The sequence below is a fragment of the Chiloscyllium plagiosum genome, unplaced genomic scaffold (assembly GCF_037043375.1).
Source record: "Chiloscyllium plagiosum isolate Xiang-an unplaced genomic scaffold, Cpla_swu_hap1 HiC_scaffold_22, whole genome shotgun sequence".
Taxonomy (NCBI): domain Eukaryota; kingdom Metazoa; phylum Chordata; class Chondrichthyes; order Orectolobiformes; family Hemiscylliidae; genus Chiloscyllium; species Chiloscyllium plagiosum.
The window spans coordinates 65,817,853-65,839,022 of NW_028270160.1; the positions used below are offsets into that span (position 1 = coordinate 65,817,853).

General features: G+C 43.8%; 1 long non-coding RNA gene across 1 annotated transcript in view; it reads left to right on the forward strand.

The window, feature by feature from the left end:
• Window positions 1–16,356, forward strand: part of LOC148146022 (uncharacterized) — a 30,916-nt gene extending 14,560 nt beyond the window's left edge. The window contains exon 3 of the long non-coding RNA XR_015761021.1: window positions 15,479–16,356. This is a non-coding gene — a long non-coding RNA (uncharacterized LOC148146022). The remainder of the gene's footprint in view (window positions 1–15,478) is intronic.
• The last annotated feature ends 4,814 nt before the right edge of the window (window positions 16,357–21,170 follow it).

Sequence of the window (21,170 nt, forward strand, 5' to 3'; positions counted from 1 at the left end):
GTGCGTCTGGGGTGGGGGGTTGTGAGTGTCGGTGAGAGAGACTGTATATGTGTGTGTGTGAGTGTAAAGTGTCTAAGTCTGTGAGTGCATGCATGTGTGAGTTTGGGAGTGTGTGTGTGTCTGTGTGCGTGTCTGTGTATACGTGTGTCTGTGTGTATGTGTGTGTATAGGAGTGCCTGTGTGCGTATGTGTATGTATAGTGCAATGGTGGTCACCTATAGTGTAACATGAACCCAAGGTCCCGGTTGAGGCCCTCCCTATGGGTATGGAACGTAGCTATCAGCCTCTGCTCGGCCACTTTTCGCTGCTGTCTGTCCTGAAGTCCGTCTTGAAGGATGGTGACCTGAAGGTCCGAGGTCGAATGTCCTGGACCACCGAAGTGTTCCCCAACTAGAGGGAACCCTCCTGAGTGTTGATTGTTGTGCGGTGCCCATTCATCCGTTGTCGTAGCCTTTGCTTGGTTTCACCAATGTACCATGCCTCCGGGCATCCTTGCCTGCAGCGTATGAGATAGACAATGTTGGCTGAGTCACATGAGTACCTGCCACATACAAGGTGGGAGGTGTCCGAACGTGTAATGGTGGTATCCATGTCCACACTCTGACACGTCTTGCAGTGCTTACCGTTATAGGGTTGTATGGAGTTGTCCTGAATGCCGGGCAACTTGCTAGAACAATGATCTGTTTGAGGTTTGGTGGTTGTTTAAAGGCGAGCAGTGGAGGTGTGGGGAAGGTCTTGGCGAGGTGTTGCAGGTCCCGAAGAATATGGTATCGTTTTTCGGCTCCTGGGAAGTACTGGACAACGAAGGCTGACACCAATTGTTACAGTTAACCTGAGAATGTAACTTTTAAAAAAAGTTTTGTGATTTACATATGAAAGAAATGAAACTATCATGGTCATTCTAACAGATGAGAGACTCGACAAACAATCAACGTTTTCTTCAAAGTATAATTTCAGTTACGTCACACTGTAAACTTTTGCTATAAATTCTGCGTCTTTAGAATTGTGTTCTCCACAACCACCTGATGAAGGAGCGGCGCTCCGAAAGCTAGTGCTTCCAATTAAACCTGTTGGACTATATCCTGGTGTTGTGTGATTTTTAACTTTGTACACTCTATCAAGTGCACTCACACCCACACAAACGCACTCACATGCACACTCAACCTGTTGCTCCTACATGAGGATATATAGAAGCTTATGGGGTGAACTTGTTTTTGCAGAAGTACATTTTATTTTGCTCAACAACTGCATGAATCCATGTAAAACTCTGTAAAACTATAGAGGGTTTGTAGTCTGACAGAGCATTGGGACACAGACAGACTTCACACCTATTGTTCAAAAAGCTGAGCTAACTTGAGAATGTAATTTAAAAGACATTCTGGGATTTACATATCAAAGAACAGAAAAAGCAAAAGATGAAGGTTTTAATCTAAGATTGCATACTGTATCACACTGGACTCATTTGGCTATAAATTCTGTGAGCATGATGTTATACTCCACAACCACCTGATGAAGGAGCAGTGCTCTGAAGGCTAATGCTTCCAAATAAACCTGTTGGACTATAACCTGGTTTGCCTGATTTTTGACTTTGCGCTTTACTGATAGTGTCATATTCCTCTCCATTAGTAAACACAGTACAAAGAGCTCATTAAGTATTCTAGCCTTGCACCTCTCAGAACACATTACCTTCATTGTCCCCAATAGGCTCCACCCTGCTTCACTAACCATTTATTATTTACAGGCCAGTAGATTTGAGTTACCTTTTATGTTGATCATTCTTCTATTCTCATTTTTATAAATGACCTGGAAGAGGGGTTAGAAGGTTGGGTGAGCAAGTTTGCGGATGATACGAAAGTCGGAGGAGTTGTTGACAGTGCGGAAGGATGTGGCAGGTTACAGCAGGATATAGAGAAGCTGCAGAGCTGGGCAGAAAGGTGGCAAATGGAATTCAATGTAGCTAAGTGTGAGGTGATTCACTTTGGGAAGAATAACAAAAAGATGGGGTACTGGGCTAATGGTCGGATACTTGGTAGTGTGGATGAGCAGAGGGATGTTGGTGTCCATGTACACAGATCTCTGAAAGTTGCCACCCAGGTAAATAGTGCGGTGAGGAAGGCATATGGCGTACTGGCTTTTATTGGTAGAGGAATTGAGTTCCGGAGTCCTGAGGTCATGATGCAGTTGTATAAGACTCTGGTGCGGCCGCATCTGGAATATTGTGTGCAGTTTTGGTCGCCATACTATAGGAAGGATGTGGAGGCACTGGAACGGGTGCAGAGGAGGTTTACCAGGATGTTGCCTGGTATGGAAGGAAGATTGTATGAGGAAAGACTGAGACACTTAGGGCTGTTTTCATTAGAGAAAAGAAGGTTTAGGGGTGACTTGATTGAGGTGTACAAGATGATTAGGGGGTTAGATAGGGTTGACAGTGTGAACCTTTTCCCGCGTATGGAGTCGGGTATTACTAGGGGGCATAGCTTTAAATTAAGGGGGGGTAGATATAGGACTGAAGTTAAGGGTAGGTTCTTCACTCAGCGAGTTGTAAGTTCATGGAATGCCCTGCCAGTAGCAGTGGTGGACTCTCCCTCTTTATGGGCATTTAAGCGGGCATTGGATAGGTATATGGAGGATAGTGGGTTAGTATAGGTTAGGTGGGCTTGGATCGGCGCAACATCGAGGGCCAAAGGACCTGTACTGCGCTGTATTGTTCTATGTTCTATGTTCTATGTTCTATGTTCTCTCTTAATCAGCCTTAGTTCTTTTTCACTTCCATGTCCTACTTCCCACTTGAAGAATCTACATCATACATCCTTTTTCAATTGTATCATAATCTCAATCTCTTTATCATCCAGAGAACCCTGATTTTGACTCCTCTACATTTCATCCTTGTCAGAATGTAACCAGCGTGCAGCTGAAGCATCTCTTGTTTTATTCATTCATGGCAAGTGAATGTTGCTGGCACATTCATTGTCCATCCCTGGCTGCCTTTGAGAAGGTGGTGCTGAGCTGCTTTCTTGAACCACTGCCGTGCATATGTTGTAGGGAGACCCACAATGTTAGGGAAGGAATTCTAAGACTTTGACCCAATGACACTGAAGAAACAGGTGATCTATTTCCAAGTCATGATGGTGAATAGCTGGGATGGGATCTGGCAGGATGTGATACCTCTTAAATATCAAAAATGGTTCCTTTACAATTCTTCTTGTCAACTTTTGGTTATATTTTATTCTGACCAAAGCCCACCTCACCCCATGTGGGATTAACCTTCTCTAGTCAAGGAATTCTAAATTATATTATTCTGACAATTGTGAAGTGATATCAGTCATAATCGCATTCCCAAACCAATGTACCCTTGTGAGATGGAGCAGTATGGCACTCTGCCTGAGGTCCCCCCCCCACCCCCATCCCTGGTTCAACAGGGTGAGAGGACAATTCCCAGCCCATCAGACCCGCCTCATTAAAATAGTCCTGAATCTTAGCTTTTTGCTCTGGAGGTTAGGCTTGGGCTGCAGTTGAGCCCACTTCCTAGATACAGAGTGTAGGTAGCCACAGGAGTAGGCGAGTCCTGAGAAGGGCTAGTGGCACGCTGGAAATTAAGTCCAATTATTGTCACAAAAATTAAATTATTTTCTAGAAGTATAGAAAGTTGCCCAAATTAGACGCAGGTTGACAGAATGCCCAGACAAAAATTCTGTACTTAACAAGGATTACTGTTCATCTCAAACAAATAGGTTCCAGCTACAAGTTAATAATAATGAACCTTCAACATACAACTTACAAGTTAACATGCAAACCCCTTATAACACCCTCATTACACATGCAAATAAACAGATGCTGCCAGACAAATGAACATTGATGTCATGGGTGCAAGGAAAATCCAGGAAGGCCCTTGCCCACACAATTCACTGATGTGGTCCTTTTGACTTGTCAGGAATGATTGTGGATCTCCCTCTCTCTATCTCTCTCTCTCTCGCTCTCTGTTTTTTACTTCCTTGCACACAGTATTAGCTTATCCAGCCTCCCTACTCTAGATGGGTAAAAGATTCTCCACCTCTGAATGATTTTTGACGCTGTGTCAAATATCCCTTTCCTCGATCTCCAGTATACAATTTGTTGATAAAAATTGTCAAAGAATTACTGGGGAGAGGAGCTGTGCGAACTTGTTGTATGAACAGCAAAAATCTTCAAATCAGTCAATGTGCATGTGACACACAGTTTTATTTAAAGGGATTGTGCAAAAATGCGATATTGGGTGAGACAGGAGGCCAAGCCAGTGTCTAGGTTGAGTGAGGGTGTCAGTGGGCTGTGGACAGGAGCAGGAGGGACAGAGCTTCCCCAGATATGGGGGAAGAAGCCTGAGGCACTGACCAAGAAGGTTGGTTAGAGGGAGCTATGGAGTTGAGTAGCTCCCACCTGGTACACAGGCCATGGGAACATACAGGAGGATGCAGTTTAATGGACGGAGCAGGTCAGGGAAGGTGAATATGCTTGTGCGTTCACCTATATCCTGTGATTAAACTTCATAAATAACCCCATCCTCAATGATGGAAGAGCCCAGCACACCAGTACAAAAGGTAAGGCTGAAACATTTGTAAAATTTTCAGGCAAAAGTGCTAAGTGGATGATCCATCTTGGCCCCCTCCAGTGGTCCCCAGCATCAGTCTTCAGCTAATTTGATTCACTCCACATGATATCAAGGAATGATTGGAGCCACTGGATACTTCAAAGGCCCTGATAACACTCTGACAATATTACTGAAGACTTGTGCTCCAGGACTTGCTGCTCCCCTAGCACAGCTGTTCCAGTACAGCTACAACATTTGCAATAATCCGACAATGTGGAAATCGCCCAAATATGTCATGTACAAAAAAAGCAGGAAAGTCCAACCTGGCCAATTACCACTCCATCAGTCTATTCTCGATCATCAGTTAAGTGGTGGAACATGTCATCAACAGTGCTATCAAGCAGCATCTGCTCAGCAATAACCTGCTCACCCATGCCCAGTTTGGGTTCTGCCGGGGTCACTCAGTTCCTGACCTGGTTCAAACATGGACAAAAGCTGAATTACAGAGATGCGGTGAGAGTGACAGCCCTTGACATCAAGGCTACATTTGACCGAATGTGGCATCAAGGAGCCCTAGCAAAACTAGTATCAATGGGTATTGAGAGGAAAGTCTCCGCTGGTTGGAGTCATACGTGCATATAGGAAGATGTTTGTGGTTGTTGGAGGTCAATCATCTCAGCTCCAGGACATCTCTGCAAGAGTTGTTCAGGATGATGTCCTAGGCCCAACCATCTTCAACTGATTTATCACTGACCTTCCCTTCATCATAAGGTCAGAAGTGGATATGTTTGCTGATGATTGCACAATGTTCAGCACTGTTTACAACTCCTCAAATACAGTCATATTCAAATGCAACAGAATCTGGACAATATCCAGGCTAGGTTTGACACATGACAAATAACATTCATACCACTCAAATGTCTGACAGTGACTATCTCCAATATGATGCAATCTAATAACCACCCCTTGACATTCAAATGTGTTACCATTACTGAATCCTCCACTATCAACATCCTTGGAGTTATCACTGACCAGTAACTCAACTGGACTTCCACATAAACATAGTGGCTACAAGAGTATGTCAGAGCTGAGGAATACTGCAGCCAGTAACTCACCTCCTGAACTCCCCAAAGTCTGTCCTCCATCGACAAGGCACAAGTCAGAGTGTGATGGAATACTCCCCATTTGTCTGGATAAGTGTAGCTCCAACAACACTCAAGAAGCTTGACACCATTGAACAAAGCAGCTCACTTTGATTGACACTACATCCACAAGCATCCACTCCCTCACCGATGCTCAGTAGCAGCAGTGTGTACTATCTACAAGATTTGGAGATGCCGGTGTTGGACTGGGGTGTAAAAAGTTCAAAATCACACAACACCAGGTTATAGTCCAACAGGTTTATTTTGAAGTACTAGCTTTTGGAGCGATTCTCCACAATCACCTGATGAAGGAGCAGCGCTCTGAAAGCCAATGCTTCCAAATAAACCTGTTGGACTATAACCTGGTGTTGGACTATAACCTGGTGTTGTGTGATTTTTAGTTATCGACAAGATGCAATGGAGAAATTCACCAAAGATCCTCAGGCAGCACTTCCCAAATCCACAGTCATTTCTATTAAAGAAGAACAAGGGCAGCAGATTCATGGGAGCACCACCACCCTCAGGTTCCCCTCCAAGCCACCCACCATCCTGGCTCGGAAATATATCACTGGGTCAAATTCCTGAAATTTCCTCCCTAATGGTGTTGTAGCTGTTCCTTAAGCACAGGGACTGCAGTGGTTCAAAAAGACAGCTCATAATGTCTTTCACCAAGTATTTAGGGATGGACAATAAATGGTCCAGCCAGCACTACCCTCATCACATAAATTAATCATAGAATCATAGAATCCTTCCAGTATGGAAGCAGGCCATTTAACCCATCAAGTCCACCGTGACCATCCAAAGAGCCTCCCACCCAGATCTATCCCATCCCTGCAACCCCGCATTCTGCGTGACTAATCCACCTAGCCTACACATCCCCGGTCACTTTGGGCAATTTAGCATATTCAATCCATCCAAACTGCACATATTAGGACTGTGGAAGGAAACTTGGGCACCTGGAGAAAACTCACGCAGACCTGGCGAGAATGTGCAAACTCCTCACAGACAGTCACCCAAAGGTGGAATCAAACCCAACTATCTGGCACTGTGAGGCAGCAGTGCCAACCACTGAGTCACCATGTCACCCTGGTAATCATTATTTTTTTCCATCTCTCTGTCTTGCTCAACATTTTCCATCGAATTCCAACCCACTCACTCAGCTTGCAGTTACAGCCACCCTTCACCTCCCAGTTATAGAATCCAAGCTTTGACTTCATCTGCTTTCTGGAATGGGATTCACTGTGATGTTGGGCTGTATCAGTTTGAATGAATCCTGAGAAAATCCTGGCATTGGCCCATTTCTGTCTGAACCTCCTTGGTACATTGATACCATAAATCTGAACAATTTGTAAATTCCTAGATTCCATGGGAGCAATCATTATATCCTGTCCATGGGGTGCTCCAATCAGAAAGGAGTATTATTGATCCTAATCACCCTGCATTTGGAGCATTGCGTTCTGTTTGGATCTCCCTATGTAACATTAGAAGCAGTTCAGAGAAGGATGACTAGATCAATTCCTGGAGGTGAACCTCCAGGTTCACCAAGTGGTGGGCCTGTGGAATTAGTGGTGGGCCTGTGGAATTCATTGCCACAGAGTGCAGTGGAGGCTGGGACGCTAAGTGTCTTCAAGGCATAAATTGATAAATTCTTGATGTCACAAGGAATTAAGGGTAAGTGGAGTTGAAATGCCCATCAGCCATGATTGAATGGTGGAGTTGACTCGATGGGCCAAATGGCCTTACTTCCGCTCCTATGTCTTATGGTCTTATGGTCTTAACCTATTGAAATATAAAGGGGTCTGACAGCGGATGTTTCCCTTGTGCTGAGGTCTAGAAATTGGAGGCACATTATCAGAATAAGGGGGTCTCCTAGTAAAGATGAATGATTGAGGATGAACTTGTTCTTTCAGAGAGCCATTATTTGTTGGAAATTTCTTCCTCAGAGAGCAGGGCAGGATGGGTCATTGGGGATGTTCAAGGCTGAGTAAAACAGATCTTGTGTTTGATAAGGGAGTCAAGGTAACAAGGAAAATAGATAGCGTAAGCAGTAGGATGGACTGATAGGGAGATTAATCAGCAATATAGGTTTCCTGTAACAACAAGTATGTGATACAAGTTTGAGATATGAATGTGTAGTATGATTGGATGACATAATCACATGTTCTAGTTGGACTATGATTGGATAATATATGTGTCTGAGTTTGAACATGTTTGGATAATATAGTCATGTGGACTATTGGAATGAGAGTTATGTGCAGAGATAATAATTGAAACGTATACAAGGATTTAATTGGAAGGTATTACTTGAAGACAGAATGAATTGGTAGCTTCTTATCTGTAAGAGTAGTATCAAACCTTTGTTCTTCTGATGAAGATTTGAGTTGCATGCATGAATGCACTTATAAAAATAAACATGAGTCCCGTCTGCACAAAAGACCAAATAAAGGGTTATAATTAACCTTTGCCCGAGGGTTGGAGTCAGTGGTGGGGTGTGGTGGGTGTTTTGGGGGTGTGTGGGGGCTGTGGGAGTGGTTGGGGATGTGTGGGGGGTGTGGGTAGTGTGGTTGGGGATGTGTGGGGTGGGGTTGGGGACTTGAGGGTTGTGGGGGTATGGGGTGTGGGGTGGTTGGGGGCTGTGGGGGTGTTTGAGGTGGGATTGGGTAAAGGGGTTATGAGGGTGAGGTTGGTGTGGCGAGTGGGATTGTGGTGAGAAGGGTATGTAGGGTTGGGGTGTGGGTGTTGTGGGGGTGTGAAGTGTGGGGGTGTGGGAGGGTGGGATTGGGTGGTTGGGGTATGGGGGTGAGGTTGGTGTAGTGGGTGGAATTGTAGTGTGGAGGGTATGTGGGGGTGGGGGTTGGGTTGGGGGTGTGGGTGTTGTGGAGGTGTGGGATGTGGGGTGTTGGGGGCTGTAGGGGTGTTTGGGGTGGGATTGGGATGGGGTTATGGGGGTGAGATTGGTGTGGTGGGTGGGATTGTGATGTGGAGGGTATGTGGGGGTAGGGTTAGCGTGTGGGTGTTATGGGGAGGTGGGGGTGGGGTTGGGGGATTGGGCTATGGAGATGAGGTTGGTGTGGTGGGTGGGGTTGTGGTGTGGAGGGTATGTGGGGGGTGGTGTTGGAGGTGTGGGGTTGTGGGGCTGTGGGGGCTTGGGGCAGTGGGGGGGGTATGGGGTGTTGGAAATATGGGGATGAGGTTGGTGTGGCGGGTGGGGTTGTGGTGTGGAGGGTATGTGGGGGTGTGTGGAGTGGGGTTGGGCGGTGTGTGGTGGGTGTGTGGGAGGTGTAGGGGGCGCGAGTCGGGGTGTTGCGGTAGCAGACAGGAAAGAGAAGGTGAGGCAACAATCAGATCTGCCACGATCTTTTCAAATGGCTCAAGGGACCGAATAGCCTATTTCTTTCTCTTACGATCTTATGATGTGAGGGGAGACAGAGGTATTTGAGGACAGTGAGTGGAAAACGTGATGCAGAATTAATGATCAATGTGAGCTCAGAAGAAGAAGGGACATGGAACAGAGCAGAGGGAAGAGCGAATTCTGATGTTGAGACAGACTGTAAGCAAGTAAGTGGTTGGGAGACGGTCAGCAGTGACCATTATACCTAAACATGTTAGGCTCAAGCAAAAAATATGGCTGAACATGGCTGAAATACACGACTAATTAAAGACAGCAGTCTTGTAGAATTGCAGAGAGGAGACTGGGGAGGGCAGGTTGAGAGAAAAGAGATTGGGGAGGGCAGGTTGAGGGAGAGGAGATTGGGGAGGGAAAGGTGAGGGAGAGGAGATTGGGGAGGGCAAGGTGAAGGAGAGGAGATTGGGGAGGGCAAGGTGAATCAGAGGAATGAGTGAACATGGATTCAGATTCACAGCAAAGGAGCCATGAACCATCTCGAAGTGCACACAATTTCCCCAACTATTCCAATAAAGTAACTGTAGATGAATAATTGATGACACTCAATACTCAACATTGTCCAAATTTGAAACTTTTGAGAGGAGTGTGCAGTTGTTAAGATATTGGGAGCACGGGAGAGTGCAGCCTGAAAAAATAGCATAGCCCAGGAAACACACTTGTGTCAGCACACATTTGCTTCAAGGTGTGTGTCAGTGACCCTGACTGACCAATGATTGTGTGAGCTGGAAGAGCATGGGTGATATGGTCCTCTATGGTAGCATCTCTATTTGCCTTGTGACTGTTTTCAGACACCAGAGTGGATTCTTGCCCTTCTATCAATGCTTGTATTTTGTTTTTTTAAATATTTTATGGTTTATTCTTCCATGGGGTGTGGGTGTTGGTGGCAAGTCATACAATTATTACCCATCCTTAATGGCCCCGTGTAGGCAATTAAAAGTTTGCTACTTTGCTGTGGTATCCTGCATAGACTAGACCAGGGTAAGAATGGGAGGTTTCCTTCCTTAAAGGACATTTGTGACAACAATTGATGGTGGTTATCATCGTCACTGTTATTGAGACAAATTTTAAAATCCAGGTTTATTTAAATGAATTGAATTGAAATTCCACCAGCTGTGGGAACAGGGTTTGAATCTATGCTCCCAGAGCCTGGGACTCGAGATTACTGCGTACTATGTTACACTACACCAATATCTTCTTCATTCCAAACTGCCTGAGTTTCAATCTTGCTTCTTCTCCATCACCCTGAACATTTAATCAACATTTAAACAGGCCAGTCCCAAACATGCTGATGCCTCCATTCCCTCAGGAATAATGGTCACCTATGTACTCACGCGATGAATTAGCCTTTAGATGTGATAAGGAGAAAGTGAGGACTGCAGATGCTGTAGATCAGAGTCAAAAAGTGTGGTAATGGAAATGCACAGCCGCTGATGCTGCCTGACTGGCTGTGTTTTTCCATCACCACATTTTTTGACTTTAGATGTGATAAGCCTGCCCTATACATCACATTCAATCACGTTATCACCAACAGATCTTGACCTACTCAGAACCTTCACCCAATTGACTCCTGAGATACACTGATCACTTCTATCAGATGCTCAGAATTTGTGAATTTGGAATTCCAATTTATTGGAGAAAATGAACCCTAGCAGTTTGATTAGAATTATTGATCAGCACTAAAATATCATAAAAGACCAAAATATCATTGTTAGTTTTCTCTTCTGAGCCTTGCCATGCCCTACATCCCTTTCGTTTAGAATAGAGCCGGGCTAGATAACAGAGACTGCACAGACATGATGGGCTGAATGGCCTCCTTCTCCTCTGTGATTCTGTGTGATAATAATTCCTGTCTCTTGAATGTGATCTTGGCCTTGGTAAAAGATCACTTCTTAAGAAAGCTTTCAAATGTGCAGAAAAGATGGAACTAACTGTGTTTACCTTTTAAGTAGGAAGATCATCACAGTACAGGAGGCAGCTGGGGATTTTATCTCAATGCTCATCATTGGGAACTGTAATATCCAAGCCGAATTACTTGGGTGAATGGTTTATACTGGGACAGTTGGTTGATCTAAAATGTGATTGATCTTTGGATGAACTCAAATGTTATAGTATTTCCATCAATGCCAGATTTATAGAATCTGTTGCTAAAAAAGTTTTTAGTTATGTCATTCATCACCAGGATATTCACATTTTCACACATGAAGCTGAACCGATCATTGGCAAACTTTCCTTCGTGATCAATCAGAAATTGTTCTGATTTCCCACATCTGGTTCGCAGCCATTTCTCCATGACTTTGACAGTAATAAACCATTGTTCTTATTAAATATTATTGCACAAAAATGAAGCCTGGTGCCAGATTTTTGAAATGTAGGATGACAGATGTGGAAAATGTAAATCCATGGTAACTATCTATGGTAACACACTCTTAACTGTGTTAAAAGTCACATGGCAACAGAAGGACATGACGGTGCCCTCTGATACTTTTACAAACGTCATAGTTCTCTCCTATCTCTTCTGACATTCATATTCCCTTCATCAATCATACCTGGATTTTTGGCAGCATTTTTTTATAGATATTTTTATTAGAAATTTAACATTTTTACAAGTTTACAAAAATAAACAAAACTCTCAGATATAAACATTGATATACAATTAGCTCAAATATACAATAGCCAAAATTTAACAAAAAAAAACAAAACAAAAAAAAACCGAAAAAAAGAAAAAAAACAAACAAAACTCAACTATCTACTAATCTAACCTACAACTAACCAGAGTGTATATTTAAGTCTCTTACATGCTCGGGATGTGTTAGCATCAGATATAATAAAACCCGTATTCGTGCGGGATTCCTCCCCCGAGGGGCCCCGGACCAGCCAGGTTTGTAATCTCAATTAAATAAAAGCCCTTGTTAGGATAGCCGAAATATCTGTATTTATGTAATTCAAAAAGGGCTGCCATATTTTATAAAATAATTCGGTCTTTTGGTGCACCATATTTGTAAGGAAGTCAAGGGGAATACATTCCATAATTAGTCTGTGCCAATTTGAAAGTCCAGGGGGGCCCTCAGCCGCCCAGTTCACCAAAATATTTTTCCTTGCACAGAAAGAAAGAATAGAAAATAGTCTCTTCCCGTACGTGTCCAGGGAGGGAAAGTTCGAAAAGCCCAAGAGGAGAGAAACAGGGTCCACTTTAATTTCCGTTCCTAAAATTTCTGTCAGGGTACTTGCTACTTTAGTCCAATATCTACGGATCTTATGACAGGTCCATAAGCAATGTACAAGAGTGCTCACCTCTATTTTACATTTAGGACACATTGGAGATGCTCCTGCCTTAAATTTTGCCAATCGAACCGGCGCTATGTGGGCCCTATGAACTATCTTCAGCTGGATAGCCTGGGTTCTGTTACAAATAGTAATTCTTCTAGCATTTTCCCAAATATCATTCCACGTTTCTGTAGAGATTTCTAGTCCTAAATCCTGATCCCATGTTTTAAGCAGATTATCCATATCTCCCGATACTTCATGATGTAGTAAATGATAAATAGTACTGACGGAAGATACCCCCACTGGTCGTAGGACACTACATTCTCTATCGGATTTATAAAGACTATCTAATAACGTAGTCTTCTTCTGTATATAATCTCGAATTTGGAAGTATCGAAAGAGGTCTCCATTGGGTAATCCAAATTTCTGACGCAGCTGTTCGAAAGACATCAGGACCCCATTTTTAAATAGATCCCCTAGACATGAGATACCCCTGGATCTCCAGAGTTTAAAAGTGGCATCTGTTAACCCCGGTTTGGAATCCCCATGCTCCCACTATCGGTGCATAGGGGGAATGTTTTATGTGAATTGCCCTCATTTTGCCGCATTATATTCCAAGCCTTGATTGTATTTAGTATTATAGGGTTTTTACAGTGATCTGTAATGATTTTCCTCTTGTCTGAGAATAAAAGGTTAATAAGTGGGTATTTTACTTGAGAAGCCTCGATGTCCAACCAGATTGATTGTGGATCAGACAAGACCCAATCAGCTATGTAACTTAATAGGGAACTTAACTGATATTTCCTAAAGCCTGGGAAGTCCAATCCACCCCTTGTTTGGCAGCATTTTAAACTGTTGGGAATTGGGAAGCTTGTATGTAACTTTAAAGCAATTTGCTATTTTCCCTACTCTGATTCTTATTACCCAATGTCAATAATTGCTGCCTAATACTCCGTTGGGAAATATCAGGTTTTGTTAAAAGGAATCAACAATGCCCTTGACTAGATAAATGACAGATTTACTAACTTCCCAGGGAACATTGCTTCAACATGTTCCACTTCCAGTTTCATCTGTATGTTTTTCATAGAAGGTTCATTCATCATTATAGGTATCTCACTAGACACAAGATTAACACGAATCACCGAATCCCTACAGTATGGTAACGGGTCATTTGACCCAACAAGCCCACACCGACCCACTGAAGAGTATCCCACCCAGACCCATTCCCCTACCCTATTACTCTACATTTCCCCTGACTAATGCCCCTTACCTACACGTCCCTGAACACTGTGGGCAATTTAGCATGGCCAATCCACCCTGACCTGCACATCTTTGGACTGTGGGAGAAAACCAGAGCACTGGAGGAAACCCCCACAGACACGGGCAGAATGTGCAAACTCTATACAGACAGTCAGCCAAACTGGAATTGAATCCAGGTCCCTGTTGGTGTGAGCCACTGTGCCACTCCATATAACGCTTCTACATGCTAAATAAAAACTATGAACTATGGATGCAGGAAATCTGAAACAAAACGGTTCAGAATAGTTCTTCTGTAGAAGGGCCATTGAGCCTGAAACATTAACTCTGCATTGACTCAGTTTCTGTTTCCATTTCATACTTTTACATGCTTTAGTCTTGAATTAATCAGCACTTTGTGGTGAATTGGAATTACATTTTTAACCAATCTTTTGCACATTCCATGAAATGCAAGCACAAATGAAGCCTGTATAGTTAAAAGAGTTAAAGGTCTAATACACTTGATTGAGTTTTTTTGAGAAATAATGAAGAGGATTGATGAGAGGGCAGAGCAATGGACGTGATCTGTATGGACTTCAGTGAAGCGTTTGACAAGGTTCCTCATGGGAGACTGGTTAGCAAGTTTGGATCTCATGGAATAAAGGGAGGAAAGGCTGAGGGCCTTGAGGCTGTTCTGGTTAGAGAGAAGAAGGTTGAGAGGTGACTTAATAGAGGCATACAAGATAATCAGAGGGTTAGATAGGGTGGACAGGAAATCTGTAATTTAAGAAGAGCCTTTAAGAAGAGTCTTTTCCCAAGTATGGGAACGGCAAACACGAGGGGACACAACTTTAAAGTGAGGGGAGATAGGTATAAGACAGATGTCAGAGGTAGTTTCTTTACTCAGAGAGTAGTAAGGGTATGGAATGCTTTGCCTGCAACGGTAGTAAATGTAGGGGAATGGGTCTGGGTGAGTTGCTCTTTGGAGGGTCAGTGTGGACTTGTTGGCCTGAAGGGCCTGTTTCCACACTGTAGGGAATCTAATTCAGATAAACGGGAGGTGCTGCAGTTTGGAAAGGCAAATCAGGGCAGGACTTATACACTTAACGGTAAGGTCCCAGGGGGTGTTGCTGAACAAAGACACTTTGGAGTGCAGGTTCATAGCTGATAGGAGTTGCATGTAGATAGGATAGTGAAGAAGGCGTTTGGTATGCTTTCCTTTATTGATCAGAATATTGAGTACAGGAATTGGGAGGTCATGTTGCAGCTGTACAGGACATTGGTTAGGCCACTGTTGGAATATTGCATGCAATTCTGGTCTTCCTCCTATCGAAGGATGTTGTGAAACTTGAAAGGGTTCAGAAAAGATTTACAAGGATGTTGCCAGGGTTGGAGGGTTTGAGCTACAGGGAGAAGCTGGATAGGCTGGGACTGTTTTCCCTGGAGCATTGCAGACTGAGGGGTGACCTTATAGAGGTTTATAAAATCATGTGAGGCATAGATGGGATAAATAGACAACGTGTTTTCTCTGGGGTTGGAGAGTCCAGACCGAGAGGACATAGATTTAGGATGAGAGGGAACAAATTTATAAGGCAACTTTTTCACACAGAGGGTGGTGCGTGTACGTAATTAGCTGCCAGAGGAAGTGGTGGAGACTAGTACAATTACAGCATTTAAATGGCACGTAGATGGGTTTATAAATAGGAAGGATTTGGAAGAATAGGGGCTGGGTGCTGGCAGATAGGACTGGATTAGATTAGGATTTCTGATCGGCATGAACGAGTTGGATTGCAGGGTCTGCTATACATCTGTATGATATTAATCTCAGGGTTAAAACTCTATGTAACCAGTAATTTGTGTTCTCAGCCCCTACTGTACACTCTGTACACTCACCCTTGAGTGGCCAAATTTCATTGGAATGCCATCTACAAGTTCGCTGATGACACCACCGCTGTAAGACGTAAATCAAGCAATGATGAGTCTGAATACAGGAAGGAGATAGAGTGCTTGGTGGTGTGGTGCAATTATAACAATTTCTCTCACAATGTCAGCAAAAGAAAAGAACTGATCATTGACTTAATGAAGAAAGGAGGAGGAAACGTCCCTATCTACATAAATGGAGCTGAGGTGAGAGGGGTGAGCGCGTCAAGTTCCTAAAAGTGACAACAATCAACAATCTGCCCTGGACCTTTTGTAGATGTGACAGTCAAGAAGGCACAATAGTGCCTCTTGTTCCCCCGGAGGCTTAGGAAATGCAACCTGTCCATAAGGACCCTCACCAACCTTTACAGATGCACCAAAGAAAGTATTCTGTCCAGGTGCATAGTGATCTGGTATGGCAACGGTTCTGTCCAGGACTGGAGGAAACTACAGAAAGTTGTGTACATAGCCCATACCATAATGAAAGCCAACCTCCCATCCATGGACTCCATTTACGTGTCTCACTGCCACGGAAAGGCTGCCAACATCATTAAAGATCCCTCCTACCCCCGTAATACTCTCTTCCATCAGGCAGAAGATAGACAAGCTTAAACACATGTACCAACAGGTCCCTGCTGTTATCAGACTTCTGAATAGACCTCTCTAATTTCAAGTCTAATGTCGACCTTGCTTTTGTGCATCTCCTGTGCAGCTGTAACCTTGCATATACCTTGCTTTGTCTAAACACCCTGTGATCTGTATGTGCTTGTATGTTATGATCTGCCAGTATTGCTTACAAAACAAAACTTTTCACTGTAATCAGGTTATATGACAACAATAAATCAAATCAAATACTTTTAATTTGCTCAGATTTATCATTTCTTCAACCTTATCTTCTTCTTCCTCACCTCTCTGCATTGGGCTGTTCATCAAATAATGGTACTTCCATCTTATTAACTGTCCCTTATTCCAGGGTATTGCTCACTCATTATCACTGTTGAAATTCTGCCTGCTGATTTACTGATTTGATCATACACACTTTTATGACAATTCTGTCTACTGTAATCACGCCATTGCATTGATGGCTGCATCTGGAACTGGACTGTTTTGAAACTTAGGCAACCATTGGATTTTCTGCTCTTTATCTCACTGGAGAATACTTTGTTTGTTCCAGGGAGATCAAAGTGAGTCAGTGTTTAATCAGGATCTTTATATAGTCATAGAGTCCTATAGTTTGGAGACAGGCCCTTTGACCCAAATTGCTTCATGTCGACCTAAATGTCCATCCACGCTAACCCCATTTCCTTGCACTTGGCCCATATCCTTCTAATCCTTTCCTATCCATGTATTTGTTCAAATGCCTTTTAAATGTTGTTAATGTACCCACCTCAACCACTTCTTCTGGCAGCTCATTCCATATGCATATGTTTAGGTGTAAAAACGTTGCCTCTCAGGTTCCCAATTATTCTTTCCCCTCTTATCTTAAACTATGCCCTCAAGTTCTTAATTCCACAACCTTTGAAAAAAGATTCCAAATAAACCTGTTGGATGACAACCTGGTGTTGTGTGATATTTAACTTTGTACACCCCAGTCCAACATCAGCATCTCCGAATCAGGGAAAAAGACTGAGTGCATTCACCCTCTCCATGACCCTCATGATCTTATGCACTTCTAAAGGATCCCCTGTCACTGTCGTATGCTCTAAAGAAAAAAAATCCTAGTTTGTTCAACATCTCCCAATAACTCAGGCCATTGAGTCCAGGCAACATCCTTGTAAATTTCTTCTGCACTCTTTCCAGTTGAATAACATCCTTCCTATAGCAAGATGACAAAACTGAATACTATATTCCAAGTGCGGCCTCACCAACGTCCTGTACAACTGCAACATAACTTCCCAACTTCTATACTCAACACTTTGACTAATGAAGGTCAGTGTGCGAAATGTCTTCTTCCCTGCCCTGTCTACCTGTGACTTCACTTTCAGAGAATCATGCACTTGAACTCTAAGGTCCCTCTATTCATTACACTCCTTAAGGCCCTACCGTTCATCATGAAACTCCTACCTTGATTTGACTTTTCAAAATGCAAGACCTCATACTTATCAATATTGAACTCCATCTGCCATTTCTCAGCCCACTTCCCCAACTGATCAAGATCCTGCTGAAATTTCTGATAACCTTCTTCACTGTCCCAGATACAGCCTATTGTAGTGTCATCTGCAATGCCTTGTACATTCTCATCCAAATCATTGATATGGACAACAAACAGCAGCGGGCCCAACACCAACCCCTGAGGCACTCCACGAGTCACATGCTTCCAGTCCGACAAACATCCTTCCACTATTACCCTCTGCTTCCTTCCATCAAGCCAATTGTATATCCAATTTGCCAGCTTGGATTCCATGTGATCTATCCTTCCAGAGCAGCCTACATGTAGAAATTTATCAAAGGCCTCACTGGAATCCATATCGACTACATCTACCACCCTGCCCTCATCAACCTTCCTGGTCACTTCATCAAAGAACTCTAACAAATTTGTGAGGCATGATCTCCCATGCACAAAGCCATGCTGATGACTCCTAATCAAACCCAAATGTATGTATATCTTAACCCTCAGGATCTTCTCAAGTAATCTACCCACCACAGATGTTGGTCTCACTGGTTTTACTTTGCAGCCCTTCTTAAATAAGGGCACATTTGCTACCCTTCAGTCTTCTGGGGCCTCACCTGTAGCTACTGATGATGCAAATATATCAGTCAGGGCCATCACAGTTTCTTCTCTAGCCTCTGATCAGGACCAGAAGATTTGTCCACCTTCATATATTCCAATACATCAAACACTTCCTCTACTGTGATATGGTCTGTCCCCAAGATATCACCATTAACTTCCCCAAGCTCCCAAGTCTTCATGTCTTTCTCCACATTAAACACAAAGAAGAAATATTCTTTGAGGACCTTACCCATCTGCTGCAGTTCCGCACATACTTTGGTCCTTGAGGGGTCCTATTCTGTCTCTAGTTATTCCTTTTCCTTTAATATACTTACAGTACCAGGTTGGATTCACCCTAATTTTCTCAGCCAAGGCTACCTTGTGCTCCCTTTTTGCCCTCCTGATTTCCTTCTTCTGTAAACTCCTGTATCCCCTAGATACCTCCAGGGATTCCCTTGATCCCAGCTGCCATACCTCCGTTTTTCCACTTAAAAACTCAAAATATCTCATCATCCAGAGTTCCCTACTACTGCCAACCCTGCCTTCACCATTACAGGAACATATTAACCTTGAATTCTAGCTATCTCACTTTTAAAGTTTCCCACTTGCCTCAGGTCCCTTTGCCTGCAAACAAACTACTCAAATCAACTCCTGCAAGCTTCTGTCTAATTCCATCAAAATTTGCCTTGTGCAAATTTAGAACTTGAACCTGTGGACCAGTTTTGTCCCTCTCCATAACTATTTTAAAATTAATAGCACTATGCTTACTGGTCCTAAAGTGCTCCCCCACTGTTACCTCCGTCACCTGCCCTGCCCTAGTTGTCAAGAGTAGGTCGTGTTTTGCCCCTTCCCGAGTAGGACCCTCTATACACTGCTTGAGGAAACTTTCCTGAATGCACTTAACAAATTCCACCTCATCTCAGCCCTTAACACTTTGACAATCCCAGTCAGGATAATTAAAATCCCCTACTTTGACAACCCTTTTTTTTTAAGTATAGAATCCCTACAGTGTGGAAACAGGCCATTTGCCCAACAAGTCCATACTGACCCTCCAAAGAGTATCCCCCCCCATACCCATTCCCTTCCTATTTTACATTTCATCTCTGATTACTGCTGTGATACTCGCCTTAATCAAAAATGCAACTCTCCCTCCCTTCTTTCCACTACCTCACTCCTGCCTAAGGCACCTGTAAAGCTGCTAGGCCGTCCCTCCCTAGCCATGTTTCTGTTATGGCTATAATATCCCAGTCCCATGTACCTATCCATGCACTGAGTTCATTGGCCTTACCTGTCAGCCCTCTTGCATTAAAATAGATGCAATTTAATCCAACAGGCATTCCTCATTCCCTGTTGTGTTCCAACTTGACTTGTCTCTTCAACTTATTATTTCTGATTACCATATCTCCTTCCAGTCTCGCACTTGCATTTCTGTTGTTGAAGTCCCCATCCCTTTGCCAATCTAGTTTGAACCCTCACCGGCAAATCTGCCCACCAGGATATTGAAGTTGAAGCCAGGATATATAGCAAAGATGATTCTCGATAGGAGCGAAAGTAACAGGGTAATTGTTATGGGGAACCTTTAACTCCCCCAATATTGACTGGGAATACTATAGTTCAAGTAGTTTAGATGGGTCAGTTTTTGTTCAATGTGAGCAGGAGGGTTTTCTGGCACAGTATGTAGACAGGCCAACAAGGGGCGATGCCATATTGGATTTGGTACTAGGGAATGAACCTGGCCAGATTAGATTAGATTACATTACAGTGTTGAAACAGGCCCTTCGGCCCAACAAGTCCACACCGACCCGCCGAAGCTCAACCCACCCATACCCCTACATTTACCCCTTACCTAACACTACGGGCAATTGAGCATGGCCAATTCACCTGACCTGCACATCTTTGGACTGTGGGAGGAAACCAGAGCACCCAGAGGAAACCCACGCAGACACGGGGAGAATGTGCAAACTCCACACAGTCAGTCGCCTGAGGCGGGAATTGAACCCGGGTCTCTGGCGCTGTGAGGCAGCAGTGCTAACCACTGTGCCACCATGCCGCCCGTGTTAGGTTAGATTAGATTCCCTACAGTGTGGAAACAGGCCCTTCGGCCCAACTAGTCCACACTGACCCTCTGAACAGTAACCCACCCAGACCCATTTCCCTCTGACTAATGCACCTAACACTATGGGCAATTTAGTATGGCACATCTTTGGATTGTGGGAGGAAACCAGAACACCCGGAGAAAACCCATGCAGACATGGGGAGGAATGTGCAAACTCCACACAGTCACCTGAGGCTGGAATCAAACCTGGGACCTTGGTGCTGTGAGGCAGCAGTGCTAACCACTGAGCCACCATGCCACCCCTTAGATTTGGAGGTAGGTGAGCACTTTGGCAATAATGACCATAACCTGGCTACGTTTACAATAGCAATAAGTATATACTGCCGGGAAAGAGGTATAAACGGGGGGAAAGGTAAATATGATGATTAGGCAGGATTTAGGATGCATAGGATGGGCAGGCAAACTGCAGGGGAAGGACACACTTGAAATGTAGAGCTCATTCAAGGAACAGCTACTGCTTGTCCTTGATAAGGCAGGGAGGTAGCTGTGAGAGAGCGAGTCATGGTTCACTAAAGAAGTTGAAGCTCTTGTCATGACAAAGAAGAAGGCTTATGTGAGGATGAGGCGTGAAGGCTCAGGTAGGGGGCTTGAGACTTATAAGTTAGCCAGAAAAGATCTAAACAGAGGATAAGAAGAGCCAGGAGGGGACATGAGAAGTTGTTAGCGGATAGGATCAAGGAAAACACTAAAACTTTCTATACATATATCAGGAATAAAAGAATGACTAGAGTAAGATTAGCACTAATCAAAGAAAGCAGTGGAAAGTTGTGTGTGGAATCTGAGGACAAAGGAGAAGCGCTTAATGAAAACCT